At 38.6% G+C, this 21,981-nt stretch overlaps 1 pseudogene; it reads left to right on the top strand.

Annotated features, from left to right (window-relative positions):
• The window catches only part of LOC109438019 (cytokine receptor-like factor 3 pseudogene), a 58,505-nt pseudogene extending 36,847 nt beyond the window's left edge, over positions 1–21,658 (top strand).
• The last annotated feature ends 323 nt before the right edge of the window (positions 21,659–21,981 follow it).

Raw genomic sequence — 21,981 nt, 5'->3', positions numbered from 1 at the left:
TTTCTTTCCCCATTTCTTTTATGTAGTTTTGTTGACAATTGTCACCCCAATAAATTTTAATTTAAAAAAATGCATGTTTTAATAAGCCAAATTCAAGGGCACAATTTAGCATAAATTACATGTAATTGTTGTTGCTATTGTTAACAGCCACCTTTTTCTCTTCCAGGGGTCAGAACCAATCAGCAGACAAATAGGAGCTGGAGAGGCAGAGATCAAAATACCAGCTTTCCGACTTATCTAAGCCAGGTGGGAGCATGGGGGTTTGTGTGTGGGTCAAAGGGAATACTCATTCTTCCCATATGAACAGATTCTGTCCCTAATGTTGCTCGCCCTCCCCTTCTGGAAGTGATCCGTCTCTACCTTCTTTATGTTCTCATATTCTGGTTTGATTTCTGGCTGCTCTGGGTCAGATTTTCCTTGTGTGGCTGCCTCTAGTCACATGAGAACTCTGGGGCTTTGTTCCTTGAATCTTGTCTTTCCTCTGCCAGACCATGATGATATTTGCTTTTCCTCAGGGCCTGACAATATTTTAAGGGGACCAGATTCTTCATTCCATACATGGTGGAAAATAGCATTCTAGCAACCCCAAAATCTGGCTTTATTAAGATTCTGTTGGCTCCACAATAATTTAAAGCTATTTTTTTCTTTCAGAAATATATTTGACAGATACTAAGTAGTACTTTCTATGCGCCAGACACTTTTCTAAGCACTTCATAACGCATTATAATATCTTTATGAGTAGATCCTATATTTTATCTAATTTTCTATAAAACTGAAACCAAAGTAGAGAGGCTAAAGGATTTACACAAAACTACATAGTTAGGTTTTAACGACTCAGCTTTTAACAACTCTTGACTACTCTCATTAAATCATCTCCAAGTCTGCTACTGCCAAAGAAAGGAATTCTATGCCTAATTAGATGACTATTAAAGAATTTAAGAATGGAAGTTTTAAAAAGTTCAACAAACAGTTGTGATATTGTTGTCCACAGCACTAACAAGAAAAGTGATTCAGGAGGATGACATTTTGGAGGGTGTTTTTCGTTTTGTTTGGTTTTTAGCATAGAGGAAATGAGAGAGTTCTGAGCACAGAAAACGAGGGGGAACCAGGAATTGGAGCAAGAAACAGGAGCTATCAGAGCTGAAGTCTCAGAGCACAGGAGGGAAGGTTGGTCAGGCTTATGGGATCAGTGCTCACTTGACCATCACTGCCCAGAACAAAACACAGTGAAAATCATGAGATGAGAACAAGAGGGAGGTGGAGGGATGAGCATCAGATAAGGTGGTATTGGGGACAACAAAACATTTGATGCCACCTCTTCTGTCTGCGATTTGCTACCCCATTTCTCCTGGGAGTTTTGCCTTTCTAAACTTGGTGGTGGTTGTGCCTCAGAGTTATACTTTTGGAAAAAGTTAAAACACACTAAAAATTAAAGGTCACCATCAGAGTTATGAATGATTCTGGTGAAGATGATAACTGGGAAGTATCTGAAGCCTGAAGCAGCCACTCTGTAAGTAGTTTATCATTGAGTTCAGGAATAAAATGGACATGTGCTAACTATATGAGAGAGCCACCTAAACAAGGTGACGTATCACAAAGCGGCACAATTCTTTTTTTTTTAAATCATTTTTTATTTTTCAATTATAGTGGACATATAACATTGTATTAGTTTCAGGTGTACAGCATAGCGGTTAAACATTTATATACATTATGAAGTGATCACCCCAATAAGTCTACTACCCATCTGACACTATATAGTTATTACAATATCACACTATATTCCTTATGCTGTACTTTTTATCCTCATGACTATTTTGTAACTATCAACTGGTACTTCTTATCCCACACCCCCTTCACACATCCTCCAAACCCCCACATTTGACAAGCATCAAAATGTTCTCTGTATCTATGAGTCTGTTTCTGTTTTGTTTGTTCATTTATTTGGTTCTTTAGATTCCACATATAAGTGAAATCATATGGCACTTGTCTTTCTCTGTCTGACTCCACTGAGCACAATATCCTCGAGGTCCATCCATGTTGCTGCAGGTGCCAAGATTTCATTCTTTTTTTCTTATGGCTGAGTAATATTCCATTGTAGATATGTACCACCTCTTCTTTATCCATTCATCCACTGATGGACATCCAGGCTGCCTCCACATATTAGCTGTTGTAAATAATACTTCAATGAACATATGGATGCACATTTCCTTCAAAAGTAGTTCTTTGGGTTTCTTTGGATAAATACCCAGAAGTGGGATTACTGGGTCCTTCTTTGTCTCTTGTTATAGTCTTTGTTTTAAAGTCTGTTTTGTCTGATATAAGTATTGTTACTCCAGCTTTTTTTGGGTTTCATTTCCGTTTTTGGTTTCATTTCCATTTTTATGAAATAACTTTTTCCATACCTTTACTTTCAGTCTGTGAGTGTTTTTCAATCTGAAGTGAACCTCTTGCAGGCAGCTTTGCTGGGTAGAGTAATCTTGACTGTAGGTCCTTACTTTTCATCATTTTAAATATTTCATGCTAATTCCTTCTTGCCTGTAAAATTTCTGTTGAGAAACCAGCTGACAGTCTAATGGGAGCTTACTTGTAGGTAACGGTTTTTCTCTTGCTGCTTTTAAGACTCTGTCTTTGTGTTTAAGCTTTGGCATTTTAATTATGATGTGTCTCAGTGTTGGCCTCTTTGGGTTCGTCTTGTTTGTGACTCTCTGCACTACTTAGGCTTGTATGTCTATTTCCTTTGTAGTTTAGGGATGTTTGTCATGATTATTTCTTGAAATAGGTTTTCAAATCCTTGTTGTCTCTCTTCTCCCTCTGACACCACTATGATGTCAATTCTGTTCCAGAGGCCCTTTAAGCTAGCCTAATTTTTTTTTTTTTAATTCTATTTCTTTTTGTTGTTCTGATTGGGTATTTTCTGTTATCTTTTCTTCCAAGTTGCTGATTCAGACTTCTGCTTCATCTAACCTACTGTTGATTCCATCTAATGTATACTTCATTTAAGTTATTGTATTCTTCATTTCTGAATAGTTCTTGTTTATGTTTTCTATCTCCATTTTTATGTTTCATATCTTTTTGTTGGAGTTCTCTCTGAGATCATCGAGCATCCTTATCACCAGTGTTTTGAACTCTGCATCTGGTAGATAGCTTGTCTCCATTTTGTTTAGTTCTTTTTCTGGAGCTTTGTTTTATTCTTTTATCTGGTACATATTTCTTTGTCTCTCATTCTGGCTGCCTCTCTGTGTATGTTTGTATGTATTAGGTAGGGCTGCTATGCCTCCTGTTCTTAGTAGAGTGGACTTATGTATTAGGTAGGTGTCCTGTGGGGCCTAGTGGCACAGTCCCCCCGGTCAACTGAGCTGGTCACATGCTCCACATGTGTCTCTTATGTGGGTTGTGCATGCCTTCCTGTTGTAGTTGAGACTTGGTTGCTGTTTGCACATCAGTGAGAGGGATTGATTCTTGGGCTGCTTTTCTGTGAGGACTGGCTGTGAGTATAGTGGAGGAGCTATTGTTCAGGGGCTGACCCTACAGAGCAGGATTTGCTTTAGCAGGGCTCTAGTACCTGCCTAGTCTTCCCTTTGGGTGTGTCATCTATGAAGGTGGCCTGTTGGTGCTCTGGTTTGTTCTGAAGCCAGCAATTGGGAGTGCTGGCCCCAGAGCCTCTTGGGAGGGGACCCACTGCAGGCCATGTTCAGCCTCCACCTGTGCCCTGCCTGGGGCCACTTGATGTGAACCACAAAATAATCTGCAGATATTTTCCACCTGTGCTGGGATTGGAGGTACCTGGCTAAGCTGTGAACTCAGGCCAGCTGCTGCTAATCTTGGGCTTGGGGCTACCTAGCCAGAGGTAGAGGACACTTTGAAGCCAGATGCTGCTTGTTTGGGATTTGTGAAACTTTGAGAGATTTTAGGAAAGTCTGCAACATGAGCCATGACAGGCCATTTGTGTGGAAAAGCCACTGGAAGTGGCTTGGTTGGGCCCACAAGTTTGGTGGGGCTATGTCTCAGGGAATCACCAGGATGGAGTGACAGGTGTTAGCTAGGTTTATGGAGATTCAGATATGGCACCCCCCTGAGTGGGGGTAGAGCTCAACAAAGGAATAATTACTTGTACCATCTGCCCCTCTAGCCCTCACTCTGAAGCTAGACAGCTCAGTTTCTCCTTTTTTGTCCCTGGTGCCTTTTGAGCTGCTGCCCCTGCACTGGAGTTCAGAGAGAGTGAGTCCATCAGTGAATAAGTCTGTGTGTGGGCCCTTTAAGAGGAGTGCCTGGGACTGCAGCTGCCCTTGTCTCACTCAGCCACAATCTCTGCTGGTTTTCACAGCCAGAAGTTATGGGGACTTCTCTTCCTGGCACTGGAACCCTGGCCTGGGGAACTTGATATGGGACTGGGACCCCTCTCTCCTCAGTGAGGACCTCTGCTTCTGAGATATCTTTCCTGATTTTTAACCATGACATATGGGTACGGGCACCAGCCCATTCTGCATCTCTGCCCCTCCTACCAGTCTCGATGTGGCTTTTTCTATATGTCCTTAGTTGTAGGACTTCTGTTTAATTAGACTTCAGGCAATTCTCAATGATGGTTGTTCTGTAGTTTAGATGCAGTTTTGATGTGGTCATGAGAGGATGCAAGCACAGTGTTTACCTACTCTGCCATCTTGACTGGAAATCCCACAATTCTCAATAGTAATGTTGGGAACATAACACCCAAACATATTGGAAGGGAGCATGGGTTTCTGACATGTCCACTTAATAACCGTGGGACTTTGAGCAAGTTAACTAAGCTCTCTTTGCATCCATTCCCTCATCAGAAAAACACAGAAAATGCCAAAATTGTGTTGGTTAGGGATGGCACTTGTTAAGTGTGTAATTCTCAACACCTGGCACATAGAAAGTGCTTAAATATTTGCTGAATGATACTGGGGACTAAAAAATTTTAGTTTTCCACTGGAAAAAAAGTTAAAGACTCAAAAGTTTCTCCTCATATTGAGAATTTGTAAAAGCACAGGAGAATAGAGAATGGTATGTATTTCTACTATCTGGAAATGACCACTACAATTGTAGGAGATATGTTGTTTTCTGAAAAAAAATAAAAAAAATAAAAAATAAAATAGAATAAATAAATTATTATGCTTTTCAACATTATGTGTTTTTTTGTGTGTGTCTGTTTGTTTTTAATCAAGGAAATGTACAAGGAGTGTAGAGTTCATTCTCTGGCTATGTAGCATAGACTGTAAGATCTGAGGAGGGGAAGATAGCTACTCAACCTTCATTTGGCTTCCACTGTTTTTTGGCAAGTAGAAAGATAGTTCAGAGTGGTACAAACATTGGCAAAAGGACCTGAAGCTCCTTATCCAGTAGCATTTCATTTGGGGTCAAAAACAAACAGGGATGCCCTTAGGTATCACTGTCTATGTGATATTAGAGGAACTATGGAGAAGATGACTGTTCCAGAGAAGTGAAGGAGGGTAGATAAGCAGCCATTCCAAAGAGAACCCTTCATGAACTAATGATTGGAGAGCTTAACCAGGCAACGCTATGGGCCAGTTCTTAAATGAATTGTTAGAAAGAAGCTGGGAGAGGAACTGCTGACTCAAGTAACTCAGCACATGTCTATGCAAGAAAAAATATCTTTCTAGATAAACGTTTTGGATATAGTTGTGGTCTGGGAAATAGTAGAGCTGTGTTTAAGTGAGGGCTTGAAAAGTCCCCTTTGATATCTTTGTGGACATAATGATAAATATAGATAGGGTGGTGATATACGTAGGCAGACTGATAAGTAGGTGGTTGAAAAATATTTGTATGAAATGCTGAATAATGGTCATGGTAGCATAGTAAGAAGGTGCTCCTGTTATGCCTTTCCTCAGTAGTAGTGAACTACTCATATTTAATAATGAAATAGCTTTGCAGAGATGACATAAAGATTATTCATGGACTTTCAACATTAACATTTAGACACTTCTCTACAATTTCAGGTTTCTTTTTGGAGAATTGTTCATTTAATCTAACAAATGTCATTTAATAAATGTTAAATGTTACTATATGAACAAAAAAGGTAAATCTTTAATATTCAGTAATGAAGCCTTTATTGCAACTATAACACACTTAGAATTATCTTAGAAATAAGAATGAAACCCTTTCAATCTCTTGTTAAAGCTTCAACTATTCAGAGCTAATATTTTATCAATCTTTTACACTTTGATTTCATCATTACTTAGCTGCATGTCCCTGTTCAGTGAATTAAACTGCTAAAAATAGAAATATAGGTATTTTTGAGGGATAAATACACCCTTTTCAGTTGGTTGAGATCTTTCATTTGTTTAGTAAATGGTAAAGTCTCCTTTTGTTTGGGTAGCGTGAGTCCTCAGGGAATGGATTGGAATTGATTCAGGGTCATCACAGTAACTCCATTTCTTTGCCAATGATTGGTCCAGGAGTATTCATGGGACCCAGTTTTAGCCAATGAGCTTAAATGGGAATTCTGGGAGAGATTTGCCTCCTTTATAAAAGAGATTGTGGGTCAAGGGGAAGCTCCTTTTGGCTTCTCTTTCATTTGGACACTGTTGTGTGAGCACATGAGGTCTATAAGGAAACAAGCCCAAGGACAAAAGCCCAAGGACATGCTGAGGGACATGGAGTGAAAAGGCGAGTGGTACTGGGTGCTTGGTGGCATTGTGGGTGTGCCAGGCCAACCCTGGGACTGCCTGCCTGCCTCTGAATTGTTATTAAGTAAATGATACGTTAAAGCACTGTTGAGTGTACTTGCCATTTGTAGGGACAGAGCTAGGAGTGCAGTTTCCAGGCTCTCGGCCTCACGTGGAAAGGTGCTGGCTCAGGTAGTAAATGGCCATCAACTGTGATTGGGTGTCCATCAGCTGTGGCTAGTTGGCCGTCAGCTGTAACCAGTGAGCCATTGGCCACTAACATAACTGCCGTGGCTTCACTAGGAGCAAATGGGGGCTAGCAAGAAGATGGTGGCTGACAAGCAAGGATTGCAGTTAGGACGGCGGGTTGCGGACAGTGTGGCTCCTGCCTCCTGTGTCTCCAACCCAGCCACCAGCAAGAATATAGTGGCATGACTCCCGTATCTATGGCTCTGTGGGTGTTCCTTTTTGGCCTCACCATGTCCTGCGTTCTTATGTGGGGAGCGGGACCAGAGACCCCAAAGGCCGCCCTGCGTGACACCATTACTTACTGCTGAACAGATTTCACTGATGGCAGAAGGGATCACTAATTTTTGGTAGACCCCAGGAGAATTTCTTCTAGCTATTCTGGCACAAGGTAAGAAATCTGTAAGTTCTTATATAGTGTATCAGCTTCTCCCAGAAGTTAATGCAACGTAAGGTGTTCAGCTGAGAAGAAAGGCTTTGTTTGGCCATTGAGAAATTGCTTTGTTTGCTTATTGTGTTTCCTTACACATGATATGGACATTAAATTAATTTGAAAGCCCCCTTTTCAATAGATGATTTAGAGATAATTTTTAAACATAAAAAAGATATATGTATCCTGAAAGAGTGAAATTAAAAATAAATGAGATCTGACATCTTTTTTTTGTATATTTTTCACTTTTATTCTCTATGCCAGTTGATTTATTAGGGCTTTTTGGCTGTGAGCTTATCATATTGCAGTCTTCCCCAGGAAAAGGCAATTTGAAGGTTCTTGTGGCTGAAGGCACATTCTGATGGCAGGAAATCAAATAGAACACTGACTTTCATTTAAGATTGTCAACTTGATGAATAGAATGAAGTTGATTTTAAACAGACGAGACCTGATAAAAATGATCTATTCCTAACAGGTGGAAGGCATGTGGAATGATGGGTAATTAACGCATATTTGGTTACTATGTTCCAGAATTTATACGTTTTGCTACTTTTGAACATACAGAATTAAAACAAGCTAAGAGCTAGAAACTTCCAAACCAAATTGTCTTTAAATAATGGACATTTTTGATAAATTTTGAAATCATATACATAATTCTTCCTTAAAAATTATTTTTACTTACTTTGCTACTCAAAAAGAATATGACTTTTTTTTAACCAATTTTATTTTCTAATTTGCTATAAAATCCTAACGTTGTATGATTAACTTTGTACTTTGTGATTTTTCTTTAATGCAGTGCTTATGTAGACTCTGAGAATCATTTGCTCAATATTTTTTATTTATCACGTAAATGGACTGTCTATTCTGTGCCCTGTAGTGGGGGAGAAAGACGTATCAAATAATCACACAAACAGATTATAGACTCTATTACAAGTGTTTGTTTTCTTTTTTTTTTTAAAGATTTTATTGGGGAAGGGGAACAGGATTTTATTGGGGAACAGTGTGTACTTCCAGGACTTTTTTCCAAGTCAAGTTGTCCTTTCAATCTTAATTGTGGAGGGTGCCGTTCAGCTTCAAGTTGTTGTCCTTTCAGTCTTAGGTGTGGGGGGCGCAGCTCAGCTCCAGGTCCAGTTGCCGTTGTTGCAGGGGGCGCAGCCCATCATCCCTTGTGGGGGATCGAGGAATCAAACCGGCAACCTTGTGGTTGAGAGGATGCACTCCAACCAACTGAGCCACCCAGGAGCTCAGCAGCAGCTCAGCTCAAGGTGCCATGTTCAATTTTAGTTGCAGGGGGTGCTGCCCACCATCCCTTGCAGGAATCGAGGAATTGAACTGGCAACCTTGTGGTTGAGAGCCCACTGGCCCATGTGGGAATCGAACTGTCAGCCTTCAGAGTTAGGAGCATGGAGCTCTGACCGCCTGACCCACCGGGCTAGCCCCTATTACAAGTGTTTTGAAAAGACAACCTATGAATCCTGATCTGGTTTGAGGGTCAATGAAGTTTGAACTGAAGTCTGAAAGACAAACAAAATATATGTACAAGTATTACTTTTATCCAATGGTTTTCCCCTTGGTAATCTGACCTTTGGTGTATGTGTTGTGCTCAGGTGACTCACTCCAGGTAGAAAACTGATCTGAGCCTCAGATAGAGGAGGGAGACTGAGCAAAATCACGGGGAGGCTTAAAGATTTACCTAAAGTATTCCAGGAAGGGAGCATCTCTGAGCATGGCCCAGATGAATCCAAGAAGAGAAGGAAAAGCTCAAATGGCAGGTCCCAGGCAGAAACAGAAATAGCTCATTTCTGTAGTTTTGTGTACAAGAAAACAAAAATTAAGTTACTAATTTTACATGGGGGTATTTTCATTTCATTTCCATTTTATGTCATTCAATCATTTAGCAACTTGTGAAGCCTCCAATAATAGTTTGAATGCATTAATTTGAGGAAGAGTGAATCCAGCACTGTACTTGAAAAAGGGAAGGCACACCTCCTGAGGGCCAGGGCTGTTGTCTCTTTCATCCATGTCTCTCTTCCCTGTGCCTGCAACAGGGCCAGGAATGTGGTAAGTGTGCAATAAATACCTGCTTAATGAATGTATGAATGTCAGCTAAAAAGTGAAAGTGCATTCATATGGCTGTACATGTATTAGGAAGGACATTTGAAACTCTCAGTTTTCCATTCTCTCTCCCACTTATAGTCTCAATTTGGCAGAAAAGCACCAACGTTTCCATTTTACTGTGAGATTCTGCAAGATAAGGATTACACTTTACTCTGGTTTTTACCATTAGAACCTCAGAGCACAATGGGGAAAATAGTAGTTGTTCAGTAAATCTGTGTAGAAAGATTGAGTTTTAATACTGCTTTGGAATCAATACTATTCCTTTCAGTTGCTCTGGGACCCTGAACTTTAAGAGTCTGGGCTGTGGGGCCACCTGAATAGGTAAGATGCCCTACTCATGCTGTCCCTTTGATCACTCACTAAGCTCTTTCTAGGGGGGCCAAGGTGTATATACCTGCTATACATCACACCTAGATCTACAGAGGACAACATTACAGGAAGTACCAGGAAACTAAACTCTAGCATTTTCATCATATCTGTAGATTTTTCATAGCTCTTGTCTTCTTATAGGATTGGAGAATTTGTGAAAATATGTTACAAACAGTAAAACATTTTTCAAGCTTAAGATATAAACTCCACAGACTTCACGAGAAACCAACATCAAACATTGCATTTGGTTGATATGTAATGATTTGGATTAACTCCCTTTTTACATGTAGCTTTCCACTTTCTGACATCCTTGGGTCCCTGATATTTATTGGTGAAAGAAGCTATATTGTTCATCCTGCAACATTTCCCACATTCTGGACTTCGATGATTGTATACCCATAATGTCAATTAGCGTGTTCTAAATTCTGTTTAGATCTAGACAGTTGATCAGATTCAAGTTCATTTTAATTTTTCATTAATAATTCCTAGGTGATGCTGTGTGTTATAGAGGACCCACATCTCTTTTCATAATACTAAGGTTGATCAATGAGTTCATGGGGAATCAGTCTGATCCATTCCATTGTACTCTTCCTATCAGCTTTTCACTTCATAGTTTTAGTAACCAATGTTCATCATTGCCTACATCCTTATTTTATTACAGGCTGCAAAAAGGCAATATTCTAATTAAAAGTGGATGGCAAATTCCCCCCAAATTGAACGTGGATTGCTAGATTCAACGTCCAGTGTGTAAGAGTGAGCAACTCTGAGTGACCTAAAAAACTGTCACTCTTCTTTTTCAAATGTTAAACTGTGTCTACTTCTTTTGTTTCAGCTAAAATCAACTTGCCTTCCTATATGTAGTGCTTTGTTGCATTATCAAGTTACAGTCTAATATTATTTTAAAGTATTTTTGAATTATAATGAAGGGGGAGAAATGCTATAAAAGCAATTTTTCTAGAATTTTGTCTTTATTGTAAACATAGATAACTTCAAAATGAGTAGAGTTGTAAGCAGAAGGAAAGCGTGCCTCCCAATACCCTTCAACAGTTCAATACCTTCTTTGAATAACCCATTAGATAACATTTTAGTTATTATCTAATCTTGTTATCAGATGTTGTAATTCAACATCTGATTTGTCAGTGAAATGTCCTCCCATTGTTTGATGATTTGGTAGTGTTCGTTCATTCATTCCTACTGGCTCCTTCTCAAGTTTTATTTGTGTACTGTTTATGTATTATATTATGCATTTGTTTGCTTTTTGAAAATTAACATCCTTATTTTTGGATGGAAACACCATTGAGGAACATGCCAATAGTATCTCAACTTGGCAATATTAGACATCCAAGCCATCACTTAATGAATGCTTTGATGAAAATCATCACTGCACAGTGATTGAATGCTGCCTCGTTGGTCCACCCAAGTCTTCATAGGCTCTCATATATGGATTTCACCAACATGTGCAAAATGCTGTAATCAGGATGGGCTTCACGGGTGTGTGATTTGTGCTTGGTTTAATGCTCTGCTGTCACCATTTTGAAATTCTTGATGATTTTATTTTTGAAATTGTGTTTGGTAAATGAAGTCTGATGGGACAATGGAGAGTGCACATGAGCAGAGGAGATGCTGGAAATATGTTTCTGCTGTTCCTTGCCACCACATTTGCATATAGCATTTGTGACACTCCACGAGCACAGAAATCTGGTGGACCTACAACATGTGGGAGTTCAGTGAAACAAAGTAGGTACAAGGTGAGTGTGTTACATCCACGACTGAGGGAGAGGGGGTACGTAGAGTGCTGAGAGTCACACTTTTCTGTTTGAACCAGAACTTTCTTTGACCGCAGAAAAAAGTCAATGGTGTTTTAAGAAACATGAATGACCAAGGATCCCTATCATATCCTTTCTTACTCATGTTACTTCCTTATGTCAGCCAAACACTTATGGTGAAAATGATGACATAGGACGATGACATAGTTCCTTTTCCTTTCAATCCTTCCTACTCATTCATAAGTGTAAGGTAGAGTGCTCGTAGAGTGTGTGTATATCAAGGAGTGACATAAAAACAGTTGGGTTAGTTTTATTCAGTGTTCCCACTATAAGTAAGTACTACAAAATGGGAATTGTATTTTGGTGATTCTGCATATGAGTATTTTCGTTGTTTTAAATGAGCACTGCACAATATAAAGATGATTAGTAAAATTTGTGCAAATAATTAAAAATGTTAATTTTTATTTACTTTGAACACCATTAAGTACCAAATAAAAAAAATACTATGACAAGTCAAGAGAGAGACCATGAAAGAAATTGAGCAGAATTAGACTAAGAAATTGAGCAAAATTAGACTAAGATTTAGTACATATTTTAGTACATTTTAATGGCATTTTTGTGCTGCTTTTTGAATAAGAACTTGACATTTTTATTTTGCACTGGGCCCAACAGATTACATAGCCAGTCCTGTCTATAAGACACTGTGGAATTTTATGTTCCTTTTTTCTCTTGATGTCATACTTGACTATTATTTGTCTTGTTTCTCATGATTATTTTGAATGACTTCCCTCATTTAATATTTTGATGCTTTAAAAATCTAAAATCTGAGGTGCTTCAAGCTCTCTGCTTATTTTTAGAGAGGCAAGGAGCTGTGTTTAATTAGGTAAGGTAGTCTCACAAATTAATTACCCTTTATTCTGGTTTTATGTTTGACATATTATATTTAAATAAGAAGACAGGATCCAGGTTTCCATTTATAGGGAAGGAAGAAAGTTAGGAGCAATTATTTCTTAGGCTTGTTCATGTTAAATCAAACCAAACCAAACTAACAAAATCCCCTCTTGCAAGTAAAGTAATCAGCTCTTGATACGATCCTTTTGGTAGTGGAGTTTGTTAAAAATCAGACTTCCCGGTGATCAAACTATGCTTTGACATTTTTTGGAAAGCAGAGTTGGGCTTGCACAAAAGTATAGCAATTTAATTCATTTCTTTATGCATTTTTATGGAAAGGTTATTATCTTATTGTTGAATTTTTGCTCCTTCTTATGGGTAGCTATTTATCTCTACAGCTCTCAAATTTTTTTCCCCAGCAGTCTTAGCTTTATTGAATAAAAGAGTTCCAGTCTCTGCTGAACTGCTTCCAAATTAACTGCTGATTTTGCTGCAAAAATGTGAATTGGTTAGTCAAAGAGAAATCACCACTTGGTTGTCCCAGTCTGTCCCTCTCCATGGAACTGACTGTTCTTAGAGATAAATTGGTGCATTGATGAGAATTGATCGCACATGATTTTTTCTTTTTGTATCTAAAATTATGTCAAATTTGATTCCCTCCAATTTCATTCCTATTTTTTCAGTTCCTTTAAAGGTAATGTTACTAGTTACTAGTTATTCTTATTAGTCTAATTCTGCTCAATTTCATACAATTTATTTCTCTTCCATTTATATATTATAAGGCTGCTTCTCTTTTACTACTTATAGTTTTCCCTTTGTTTCTCCCTTTCATTTTTGTGGTTCCAGTTCTACATGTCAATATATTATTCTGTACGTCTTTAACCAACAGATAGTTTCATACACTTATTCACATATGCATAGACAGAAGAGAGCGGGCAACCTGGACAAGAAATATAAAGAAAAACTCTCAAAACCAAACTTTGTGAACCAGTGACTAATAGTTTTCTTCTCAGAACAGCTTCCTCATAGGTGGTGGTCAACTTCAGGATATCTGCAGCAAGCAAAATTGACCTCCTTAAAATGTAAATTGAATCATGTCATATCCCTGCTTGAAGCTTTTGAATAGTTTTTTATAGCCTTCCAGAGAACACACTGAGCAAATATAGAGCATCAACCTCCAGTGGAGTGGAAATAGTAAACCTTGAAAAGAGAAGAGAAAGAGGAGAATGGGGAGGTGTAAAGAGCAGAACAGCAGAAAGCCACACACACACACACACACACACACACACACACACACACACACACACACACAGAGATGTGTTTCAAGAAGGAAGCTAAATGCCCACCAACAGAGCTTTGGCTAATAAAGTATACTTTGTGCTACGTTATCATTAAGAACTCATCCTCTAATAAAATGGTATTTAATTTTGAAGAACATTTCTCATTCCATGGCAGAGTGAGTCCCCAGCGTGCAGAAACTCCATCTGTATTGTGGATGAAGGCATGGGAAGCAGGTTGATCAAATTCTCAGGTAACAGAATAATTTGAGAAAATAATACAGTCATTATTCAAACCATTATTTTGAAAATTTTTATTATGGATTAAACTTGACCAAAAATTAAATGTAAATATAAAAATATAAAAAAGTAAATAAAAGAAAATATAAGTATAAAGTCCTGTACTTAGGTCTAAGAGGGAAAGATATATCATTATAAAATCATATGTTCATGATTTATAAAATGATTTATAAAATCATAAGGTATTTAGCTGACCAAAACCAAGAAAAGTGTGTGCATGGAGGTCAAAAGCCTGCCCACTCCCTTCTGCACTGATTGAGCTCTTTTTGTGCGCATTCAGCTACAGCCATGTTCAGCTGCCACATTTATCAAGTTTGGTCTCCCCTTGGGACTTTGTAGTTGCTGTTCCCTCTGGAACAGTTGCCTCCAGAATGTTCTTCCCTAAATACCCATGTACCTCACTCCCTTAACTTATTCTGGTGTCTTCCCAAACAGCCCTTCAGAGGTGTCTTCTTCGACCGTCTTATTCAGAATACCTTCTACACTTTCAGTTTCCATAGCTTGATCTACTGTAGCTTCCTTCATGGCACTACCTCTGCCTGACATTGCAGTGTATGTTCATTTGCTGACTTGCTGCGCATTCTGTTTCTTGAAGGTAAACTTCATGAGGGCCGATTTGGTCTGTCCTGTTTACCTCCATGTCCCTGCTTCCAAGGGGCTTCATTCTAGATTTTTGATTGGAATCATGTGAAAGGAATTAAACATCAAATAATGGGTTGCATTAGATCTAGACATTTTCTTGCATCTTAAGTATTTGCCTGTTCTTTGCAGCACACCTTACGCCTTTTTTAAAAAAAATCACACTTGCGTCATTATGAAATTGTAATGAGGTATCAGAAATGTTGTCTTAACAGCTGGCACCAAAATTTCTTTGTTTGATATGCCACTTGTGGTAGAGGTGAGACTTTCAGGAGCAGGCTGAAACAGCAGAACAATCTAGCTAAGAATACTGGGAGGAGAACTTGTACTATTTTGGGGTGTAGGCAGGAAGAGTGAGGAGGAGAAAGGATGCAGAAGGCAAATGGAGAAAGGCAGAGGTTAAGGCAAGTCAAAGGAATGCCAGAGTGGGAGAGTAACCAAATGCCATTTTCAGGAACCGTTCCTTTTTCATTATAGCTTTGTGTCCACAAATGCACAGTGAGACTAGATTTAATTTTGTGCCATCACAGAAACAGGAAACCAAAGGGCAAAACTACTCCATGATGTTATAAGCACCTAGAAATTTGTCGAAGTCTTGGCTAGTGTTTCAAATATCACACACTGAAGAATTTGAGGATCCAAGCCAAGATCTTAGGATTCTGAGAAGGCGGAGAGGAGGAGCTGACACCTTGGTTACAAAATACAACTTAATAATGGATTTTGAGGGAGGGACAGAGCATATGTGACTGTTGGCTTAATTTTTACCACTTTTTCTCTCATCCCCTAGATAATCCTTATACCTTTCAATTTGGAACATGAAGCACTCAGGTCTCAGTAGTGCTTCACGGAGTGGCTAAGATCATAAACTCTGGTGTTGGACGCTGGGGTGGAATTCCAGCTTACCACTTTTTAGCTGTATGATCTTGGGTGTGTTACTTAACGTCTCTGTGCCTCACTTACCCTGTCTGTAAAACAGTGATAGTATTTCTTAAGATTTCTGTGAGGATTTGAGCTGAGATATAATTAATGCAATGTGTCGTTTTTATCATTATAACTATTATTATTATTACTGTTATTATTACTATTATTATTATTATTATATGGGTAGATCAGAGAGAGGTTGAGACTTGAAAACATAAAGTGGTTAGCGCATGAAAACTGAAAGCAGTGACCAAATTGGAAATAGAATTCTGATCTCTTTGAATTTCATTCCCCTCCTCTGAAAGGTATAATGTTATTTGGAGAGAGAGAAAAGAAATATCTATAAGCTCAGATTGCTCAGCTTCCCCACTTTTCAGTAAGCAATTTGTCTCAAATTTGCCTGAAATCTATGGCTGAGGTACTTGAACAAAAGTGGATGGGGCATGTTATTCCTGAAGGTTCTCATATTTTTCTAGCAGAAGCTTCGCACTGACTTTTGATTCCCCCTTACTCTAGGCAGCCTGGTATGGAAGGTTCATGCAAGGCGATGCTGAGTGAGCTCTGGGAAGCGAATCCAGATTGGACACAGTGATCTCAGAGGACAGCACCTGGGCAAGATGTTCTGTATTCATGCTTGCCATCTCAGAAACAGCAGGAGACTGGGAAGGCTACATGAACTCTGAAACTTTGCTTTTGAGTTGCAAGAAAAGCAGTGAGTTTTTCAAAAGTTATTTGGCCAGAAGAAGTTGTCAGCACACAAAGGAAGAGACTGCCACTGCTGGCCTTTCCAGTTCTAGCCAGACGCCATGCAGTATACTGAGTTGTTGACAACTGCAAGACAGAGAGAGGGGCTGGGTGCACCTCATGCCCTGGGTCCCCAGGAGGCCATGAGCAGGCAGAAGGGAGGGCTCTCCTTATAGTTGTTGGAAAGACATTTGTGGAGGTGCCCTAAAGAGGATGTGATCTAGACCTACAAATGTGGAAGGAGGCTGGCAGGGTGACCGGGGACATGTGGCCAGCCTCTGGCTGGATGAAACATGGCAAAACACAGCCTCTTCTAATGCTTGAAGAGGAACAATCTCTTCCATGACCCTGTTCATGTACACCAGACAAGAGAAGAAAAATCATCAGGAATAGGTAATAGAAGAGAAAGGTAGTGTGTGTTCAATGAAGAACTTAAACTAAGATATAGCCAAGACTAGTTGAATGAGAATTTTCCTATGCTGCTGGGGTTACGGCAGTTGTGCCACTGACAAGTGTGTGGGTGCGTGTGAGCGTGTATGTGTGTGTTTCCTACATAAGTAATAAAAAGGCGACTCAATGGAAAGTGCTTTTTGGGGGAATGGGTTATATGAAGGCAGATGGTGTCCTCAGGGTTCTGGTTCCCTCACACCCTTTCAAACTTAACCCTGGTGTTGAATTTGAGGCTCCCTTCTTTCTAATAACTCTTATTTTCCCCTGTACATTTTATCCCCCTGATTTACTCTTTCTGGTAACTCTAAGAACAATTTGGTTCTAGGTGAAAGAGTACCTGGAAATCACAGCACTCTTCAGCGCACATAATTCTTCCTTCTGGCCTGGGAAGACCCACAGGGACCATGAGAAAACCCTTCAACAAAGTTCCCCAGTGGGCAATCCAGGGGAGCTAACTCTTTCCTGTCTTGCAAGTCCCCAGAGAAGACCTGAAAACCATCCTATGATTGTCCGCATGACATTGGGAAACAGGGTACATTCATGTCTTCAGCTTTGCATTATGACCTCTAATTAGTCACCCTGCATTTGACCTCATCAGAGCACCTTAGGACCTCCAGTTATCAGGCAAAGTCATCCGTCTTCAGTTCCTAAGGTCTCCGGGATTCCTTATCTATTGAGATCCTTTACCTTTTCTCTCATGGAGGGATGCAAATGAAACAGAACTCACAGCACATGCTGCTGAGAAACTTGAGATGGAAGTAGGATAAATCCAGATGAGATAAGATATATGGGCCCATCAAGAGGAAAATATAAACAATTTCTTGATGATTTAAAATGTTCATTGTCTCCCCCCAACTACTGGATTGTGGTTGGCTATTTGTCTTTTTCAATGAATGTGACTATATCCAATTCCAAAGGAGTGACCTTAAAGTCTATGATTTTGAAGATATGGATAGATTGCAATTAGTCTGTAGAATACATGAAGTGAGTTCATGTGATAACAGTCATTTCTGTTTCACAAAATGCCAAAGAAAATAGACATTAGAAACTATATTTGCTTGTTGTAAGTACAGACTTTAACATTTTCACCACGGGCACTTTCAAGGATATTGGAGGTATTCTAGAAAATTCCCAAGTGTATTAGCTTCCTATTTGAATAATTCGTCTGTTTCAAAGTAATATGGTGTTGCATCTTGGCAAAAGTCCCATACAAAATTATTCTTATTCCCCTCTACTTGGTAGGTACAAGCTTAGAATCCTCGCCAAGGATTTTTACAATTTTCTAAAATATCTATCATTGAAAAACATAATACACATTCGGTTAACCATCATTAAAAAATGAATCCTTTAATGATTAGATAATCAGTACAGAGATTCCACACATATCCCTTGCGTATACAAAGGGAGATTTCATGCTTGGGAGAAGTATGTATTGGGGGAAAGGTATAATTTGTGGGATGCTCTAAAGTATCCCTTTATATTCCTTTATATTTTTGTGGATAAGATTTATTATTTGGGGGAAGATACCAAAAGCTTAAAGCTCTTGTTAAATAAAAATTCCCCAAAATTGAGAGTGTGTGGGGGGTACGACAAGCTCTTATCACCTGCTACTACTTTAATATGAATTAAGATCATATTTGATCTGAAAGCAACTTGGGGACCATTGCCTACATATTCTTCACTTAACAGATGAGGGACAAGAAACTCAGAGGGCATAAATAATGAAGCTGATGATGGGGGAGAAAAGCAGTTGAAAGGGAGACTGAGAAGACTGTAAACATGAGCGAGAGTTTTATTTAGGCTTACTTTATTTATATTTATTTATCAGGTGAATTACGGAAAACTTGCTTCCTTCACAATTCCAGAGGCAAATTCTTATTTACACCCAACTTTCTAGAGGTCTTTACAGACCATAAGCATGCTTCTCTCCATTCCTAAGCTCACCAGTGAATAGGAAACAAATGCTTCATTGTGAAGAAATTAATATGTCCCTGAGGATGAGCAATTTATCCCTTCTCCCTGGTGAAAACAGCCTCTGGGAATTACTGTGGCATCTGGGACACCAGGGAGCCAGTTTGTTTATTTCCCTTAGTGGTTGTATTTGCTAAATTTCTGTCTCTAATGAGCAAATAGAACTTGGATGCACAGAGAGTTCATTTATTTTCTTTGATAGGTTTACATATTTATAGGAAAACAAACCACTCCAAGCACTGAAAGAACAAAGTCATGCAGCGGCTTAAAATCTTTTAATTATGACAGAACAATTCTTTCAGTTTTAAATCAGTAAAACAAAGTTAAGTGGAAAACTGAAAGCTCATGTCAGAAAAACATATTTTCCCAAACAGGTTGAATACTTTTTGATCTCTGACACTATTTTTCTAGTGTTTTTAATTTAATTTATAGACTTTGAAAAATCCTGACCCAAGTAATTTTTTCCCCCCAGAAGCATCCAATGTACATCACGTGAGCTATATATATATATATATATATATATATATATATATATATATATATATATATATATACATAGTTTTTAAAGTTAAAAATTATTACTTAGGTATAACAAACAAAAGCTTGAGTTCCTTGTTGGAGGGCACGAAGAAGTATATTTAATTAGATAAGTAAATTTATTTCAACACTATAGATTACAGTTTCATTCACAAATTAGCTCACATAAATTGTCTTTGTTAGAAAATATCAAACGTTGGTGAGATTAAATTGATACAAAGTCTATTGCACTCAAACTTTGTTTTAGTTAACAGATTTGAAATTAGGCAAAAAGAAATTAAAAGTTTATTTTCTTATGACTCCAGAAGGATTTGTGTAAAGTTACACAGGTATTATTAAGTGCATTTAATTATTTTAAGTTCCTCAATTTATAATTAAAATATGTTAATTAGATTGCTGGAAGTTGTTCCATGTCAACTTGGAGAAAAAGTCATCAGCCCAAATGTGTCTCAGATTTCAGGATAACTAATATCTTAAAAGAAAACCCCTTCTAGAATCTTTCCAGGACACAGTGCTCAAGCATCACAGTCGGATGTTGAGATTCCTGAATCTTTGTTGTTCCTTTTATTTTCTTGGGCCCATTTATATCCTGGAAGCTAAAGCAACTGCTTCAGGAGAGAAAAATCAGACCACCCTCTATAAAGTTTTTGAAGTTGTTTTCAAATAATAAGGAAACAGGTGCTTTTTTTTTTTTAAACCTAGCTTCTGAAATATTGAAGTATAAAATAAACATTTAATCTCAAATTTCTCATATTTCTACATTTCACTGTTTTCTACTTGAAGAGTAGATTGCCACTGAAAATTTATTTTCTATACAATGAAACTTTTGCTTATTTTAGAAAGCAGCCAACATTTTGGCTGTACCTAATTAAATTTGTTTTCTTCCTAATTTTGCAGAAACACAAGACTCGATGCTGAGAGGCATTTAAAGAATTAAAAAAAAAATTATTTCTGGCACCCTCAGCTGCCAGCCGCGTGGCTGGATGAGGGGCAGTGGAGCTAAAACCCCAGCTGGCTGCAGGAGGCCCGTGAGAAAGTGGAGATAGGACAGGGCTACCACAGTGGGAGCTGGGCCTGAGACTATAGGTGCTATGGGAGGCACAGAGGCAGATCAAAGAGTGCATCAAAGAGAGATGTCCTCAAACAGCGTTTTAATGGTTTAAAGGGAACCCTTGGGAAGCTCACGAATGAGCGGTTGGCGACTCTTTTGCAAGAAGTGGACACATTTGAACAAGAGACCATTAGTTAAATCACTAGTTGACTGCCAGAAGCTGACAGAGCACGGATTTAAAACTGCAGAGGACTTGGCTCAACTAGGTGAAATTGCCATTCTTGGCTACGTGGGGGACCACAATGAAAAACTGTGGAGCTTTACCAAAAAGGCCTCACGCATTAAGTTGGACAGCTTACCAGAAGTGCCTTTACCTGTTGACGTGCTTTGTTTATCTACTCAGCTGGATGACTCAGTTCTTAATAGTAAAGGACCACATTTTTAAACATGGAACAGTAGCGTGTCACCTACCAGTACAGATAGAAGAATAATAGAGAAACCTGAAGGTGTATCATCATATGATGGTGTAAGGTAGATGACGACTTTATAGTCCAGGATTACAGACTCTAGTTCCGTAAATGTACTTCATATCTATGTAATTTTACTAACAATTGTCACCCCAATAAATTTAATAAAATAAAATTTAAAAAAATGTACTTCAAATCATTTTGAGGACCTATATGTAGGTTATGAAACTGAACTCACAGTATTGCACATAGACCCCAATGTTATTACCAGTTCAGAGTCTGTGCTGGAGGAGAGTGCTGACGGGAGTGGAGTCCTTGGATGGTCCCCCAGATAGGTCATTCCACAGTGGAGCCTCATGAGTGGACAGCTGTTTTTGAGGGATACAGTCTGAGCAGTGGAAGAAATATAGCACTCCAGAATGATTCTGAATCCTCACCTATTTTTGTAGGCAGACAATAACATTTAGAGTTGAAACTGTAGGATAAGCAGACAGAAGAGACAGTATAGGAGTATGTGCAGAAAAACAGAACGGATGTGACTCTCTGTAGCAGGACCAAGCCGTGAGCATTAATACAAACTGTGCAGGTTTTGTAAACGGAAAAGAAATGGTTAATCAGTTGCCTACCATTACTTCTAGGCCCACTGTCACATTTGACATTGAAGCTGTGACTCTAGGATCCACCAGTAATAACCAAAGTGGAAACTTCAAGTTTCCAGTAGCCATTAGCTCAAATGACAGAAAAATGGTTTTGTATTGGTTACTTGATCAATCTTTTGGTTCTCTTTACTTTGGATGCTCATTTTTCTATCCTGGATGGAAAGTGTTGGTGTTGTAAATTTTTGCATGATTGGCTTTGGTTTGCAGGGTTTTAATGTAGCTGTCCTCAGCCCAGTTTCATAGTAATTGATTAAAAAAATTGTTAGATTTGTTTCTTGGTTAAGCCATTGGAAATGGAAATTGTTTACTGGATTTATTTTGGAATATTTTAGCAATGAGACTTGAATATTGTGATAAAACCATAATGCAATCAGTTTTATTTTTAGCATAGTGTTAATTAAAATATAATATCACAGTAAAAATCAAACTGGCTTTTAAAATATGGGGAGATGCAGAAAGCCTTATACCCTTCCACTGTGCTTCTTTTTAAAGTTGGTTATT

The sequence above is a fragment of the Rhinolophus sinicus genome, chromosome 7 (genome assembly GCF_057876585.1).
Source record: "Rhinolophus sinicus isolate RSI-liver-muscle chromosome 7, RSI-T2T, whole genome shotgun sequence".
Taxonomy (NCBI): domain Eukaryota; kingdom Metazoa; phylum Chordata; class Mammalia; order Chiroptera; family Rhinolophidae; genus Rhinolophus; species Rhinolophus sinicus.
The sequence above is the reverse complement of the archived record's forward strand: the minus strand, read 5'-3'. Positions and strand labels throughout refer to the sequence as shown.